Source organism: Ruditapes philippinarum, unplaced genomic scaffold (genome assembly GCF_026571515.1).
Source record: "Ruditapes philippinarum isolate M1 unplaced genomic scaffold, ASM2657151v2 ctg7393_1_1_1_1, whole genome shotgun sequence".
NCBI lineage: Eukaryota > Metazoa > Mollusca > Bivalvia > Venerida > Veneridae > Ruditapes > Ruditapes philippinarum.
In genome coordinates, this window is record NW_026866367.1 from 107,631 (window position 1) to 112,520 (window position 4,890).

Genomic DNA, 4,890 nt, shown 5'->3' on the forward strand with positions numbered 1-4,890 from the left:
ACAACATTTTGATTTGTTTTGAATGTAGGTAAATGATCGGCCTTTGCAAAATGTTGAATGTAAGGTTTTTATAAATCCTTAATTTTTACCGGACCATTTTTGACCCAATCATCATCACACTTTGTCAGGATGCTTATCTAGTTGATAGCTCGGATGAGTTCGAACATGGGTCATTTCGGATGTAAAACTAGGTCACCGGAGCTATAAATAGAAAAACCTTGTTAACACTCTAGCAGTCACATTTTTGCATCAATCATCATCAAACTTGGTCAGGATGCTTATCTAGTTGATATCTTGGATGAGTTCGAACATGGGTCATCTCAGATGAAAAAGTAGGACACCGGAGCTAAAAATAGAAAAACATTGTTAACACTCTAGCGGTCACATTTTTGCATCAATCATCATCAAACTTGGTCAAGATGCTTGTCTATGTGATAGCTCGGATGAGTACAAACATGGGTCATCTCGGATGAAAAAAAGGTCACCGGAGCTAAAAATAGAAAAACCTTGTTAACACTCTAGCAGTCACATTTTTGCATCAGTCATCATCAAACTTATGTCAAGATGTCTGTCTAGTGATAGCTCGGATGAGTTTGAACATGGGGACTCATCTCGGATGAAAAAGTAGGTCACCTGGGGGTAGAAATAGAAAAAACCTTGTTAACACTCTAGTTGTCACATTTTTGCATCAATCATCATCAAACTTTGATTAAGATGCTTTGTCTAGGTGATAGCTCGGATGAGTTGGACATGGGTCATCTCGGATAAAAAAACTAGGTCACAGGAGCTAAAAATAGAAAAAACCTTTGTTAAACACTCTAGTGGTCACAATTTTTGACTCAATTGTTTAGCAAACTTGGTCAGGACACTTGCTTTAGGTCATTGCTGGGAATAAATCGAACATGGGACATCTCGGATGAAAAACTAGGTCACAGGAGAAAAAAAATAGTAAAATCTTGTTAACACTCTAGTGGCTACTGTTGTGATCCAAATATTCTGTTAATTGGTCTAAAAGTTTGTTTTGATGATTTCTAAGTCAAGATTCAACATGGGTCATCTTGGATGAAAAACTAGGTCACACGCAACCAAATTATGGAAAAGCCTTGTTAACATTCTAGTGTCACATTTTCGACTCAATTATCATCAAACTTGGTCAGGATGCTTGTCTAGGTAATTGCTTGGATGAGTTCGAAATCGCATGTGAAACTAGGTCACCGGAGCTAAAAATAGAAACTCTTGTTAACACTCTAGTTGCTACTGTTTTTATCCAAGTATCCTGGAAATTGGGTCTGACCTGTTTTGATGATTTTCTAGGTCAAGTTTGAATATGTTGTCACCTGGGTAAAAAACTAGGTCCGCACTGCTCAAAATATTGGAGTAATCCTTGTTAACACTGTAGTGGTCACATTTTTGACTCACCTGTCATGAGATTGGTCAGAATGCTTGTCTAGGTAATTGTTTGGATGAGTTTGATAAGTCAGGTGAGCGATCTAGGGCTATCATGGCCCTCTTGTTTTGTATGGTTTTTATTTAAGAAATATTTTGTTCCAGTTATTTACAGATGTTTGTATGATTATGGATTAAAGTTAAAGTACACTGATTTTCTTGTTATACACTACAATCCATTGTAACATCTTGAAATGTTTTCCATGATATATACATATATATTTATATATGGAATAACTATATATGGTGTCAACCATGACTTGGTAGTTTTTAGCTCGACTATTTTTGAAAAATATGAAAGCTATTGTAGTAACCCAGCGTCCGCATCTGCGTTGGTTTAAGTTTATTTTAAAGTCAAATATCTCAATTATTGCTTGAGATATTCAATTGAAACTTACAATAGTTATTTATCGTAACAATGTACATCAGATTGACAAGTTGGATAACTCTGCCTACAATATTAAAACTTCACATGCATTTAAGGTCATAATTGTACATGTAGGTTACTGACCAAGATCCATAATTTTTATCGAGCATTTAGGCTGATTTTTCTCCCCTTTTTCAACTTAGAATTTAATGGTAAAGTTTTGCTTGTAAGCATTTATCTCCATAGCTACTGAAGGGGTTGTGCCTTTTTTGGACAATTTTATGCATTCATGATAATAAAGCAGTGATTTAGTTGATAAAACATCTTAATCCAAGCCTTTGTACCTTTTCGGTCAGTTTTATGTATTCATTGGTAAGCATTTTTATACTCGATAAAACACCCTTGTGACAACTTTTTCGAATAGTCGAGCCTTACTGTCCTAAGACAGTTCTTGTGTGTTTGCATAATAATAACTGAACAAAAGTTTGAAGGAGTTATATTTCACAAGGTATGCAAACAATAGCTGTTGGTAGGACAGCACACTCAACTATATGCTTAGTGCTTGACAATAGAAGAACCTTGGTTATTTAAAATATTTTAAGTTCACAAAAGGACCAAAAATTTAGGATTAGACTAGGATAATTCTACTTATTCTTATCGAATAATCGAGTAAAAATGTGACATCTGCTTTGAAAGTAGGAATGGCATCTGCTTGTAACAATAGACCACTATACAATCAACATAATGCGCCCCCAGCAGTGCTTTCAGCGCTTTGATTGTTCATGAAATGATTTACTAACGCTTAAAGAGAATACAATTATTTTGCTGTTTCTTATTCTTTTGAGCGTTAGGTACATATTCAATACTATTCCAACTAATTGTACTGCGCAACTAGATATTGTTTGGCAATATCTCGCCTCTGACGAAAATATCTCAGAATCAAGTTTTGGCAGGTCAATATATTTTTACTAGGTATACACAACAACTTAATTGAAAACCAGCCCATTCTGAAACATTATAATTAAACAAAATTGTTTAATGTCAAAACTGTCAATGTGCACTAGCGCAGCTTTAACAACCTATACTTTAATTTTCTATGTTGGCATGATACATGATAATTGACTTCTACCAGAGATAGTCATGCATTATCCAGTTTTAAATGGGTATCTATACCAAGTTTTTTTCAATCCCATCATTTTTTTTTTCGTTCGTTTCGTTTTTTTCGTTTTTTTGTTTTTGTATAATGTGAAACAATCTCTTTACAAATTTAATGATTTAAAATCAATAAAAACGTAAGTAAATTCCACTCCCTATTATTACAAACATTAAAAACTCAAAATATAGAAATAAAAAGTTGCCTTTCAGATAAGTCAAAAATAAAGAAATTAAAGAATGCAGCATACTACATAACATTTTATTATTAAAAAATAATTCAATATTTGAAAAGAAAATGCCTCAATATTTCATTCAATTTTGTTCAGTCTTACTATGTTCAATGCCACAGGCATACAAATAATACCTTTTACTCTCTATTAAGAAATTTTTCAATAATAAATAGTTAATAACAAAAATTAGTACTTTCCAATTTATTTCTTTTTGAGAACTGCACATTACAATTAGCGAGTGTATTATATGAAAAATCCAATCTACAGAAAACTTTCGGGCCACCGACTAAGATCACAGAATGCCTGTTTACTCTTTCAGCTCAGTGCAGTGAAGGCGTTTAATGGGACATGAACAGTTATAAATGATTTACTAGCTGATAAGCCCTTAATGAGATTCAGCAGGCTGGAAGCGTTATAATACGTAGGACTGTTTTATGTCACGTGAGTGTATTCAGCAGCGTAACAGCATTTTAGAGCAATATCTTATGACAAAACGAAAAGAAATGAAAAAGATTATTTTCTACAAATTATTAACTAAAAGCTATATTTTATAGATATTTACTAGATATACAAGAAATTAATAATCTTATACTCAGTAACAGCAACAAAATGGCGGTCATAACATAGTAAATTTTCGATAAAACCTTATAATCTGATTCGTCAATTTTCGGTAACATTTGTATATTTAATTGGTCAATTTTCGATACCATTTGTATACCACTCGCTGTACTATTGGTTGGAATCTATCGAAATGTATGTAAATGTTGTGAGGCGGGTGAGTTAGTTTTACAGGCCACAATTTTGTGGTATAAAAAATAACGGGTTGCCAGAGTCTCTTTTTTCAACATGTACATATTTTGAAAGAGAAAAAGTCAATTTTACGATTTCAATATATCAAGCTTCAGTATTTTCCCAAATGAATTTGTCACTTCAGAAACAACTGGTTCTAGCGTAATCATGCTAGATGCAAATCACCGTAACACGTGCGTGACTTCAATTTTTCATCTCCAAAAGGCATTATTTTAGTTAGAATTTTGAATGGCGGGAATCAAACTTGGGAACCCTGAATTTGTGGACCACTGCAACCGTCTCAGGGAATAAATATGTATTATCTATACACGTAGAAACTACCCTTTTTAAAGAAATCGTCGAAAAAGTATGTCGGTCAAATATTATCTGACATCCGGGGCTATTTGACAGACCAGACTTGGCCAACAGGAGCCATTCAGGAATTTCCGTTAAAACGATGATGTTATACTAGGGGCATGCAAAGGGTCTCTCACGGACGAACCGTGAGCAAATCCGGGAATTTGAAAGAAGGACGTAATGCATAATATATTTTCATGCAAGCAACTTATATCAATTCGAACAAATTAATCGTTCAATCTTATCATACTGCATGTAGTCAATAGTGTCATTGGCAAAAGACCACCGTAAATTAATCCAGTCTTGTTAACAGTGTTGTTTTATATATATAAATTTGCCTTAAAATAATTTTCTCTGCATATTCTATGTCATCACGGACTTTTGACATTGATAATTAATGTTCGTGATGGTATAAAAGAAAAAAAATGTACGCCCAACGGGGGACTCGAACCCACGACCCTCAGATATCTGAAGTTCAATCTAGCCATAAAAGTCTGATGCTCTACCGACTGAGCTAGCCGGGCGCTTACTTACATTGGTAAAAAT

At 33.9% G+C, this 4,890-nt stretch overlaps 1 non-coding gene across 1 annotated transcript; it reads right to left on the minus strand.

The window, feature by feature from the left end:
- Positions 1-4,774: 4,774 nt before the first annotated feature.
- Positions 4,775-4,868, minus strand: Trnak-uuu (transfer RNA lysine (anticodon UUU)). The gene is made up of 2 exons: positions 4,832-4,868; positions 4,775-4,810 (listed from the first exon to the last, which is right to left on the minus strand). It is a non-coding gene; the product is annotated as a tRNA-Lys (tRNA).
- Positions 4,869-4,890: the final 22 nt, after the last annotated feature.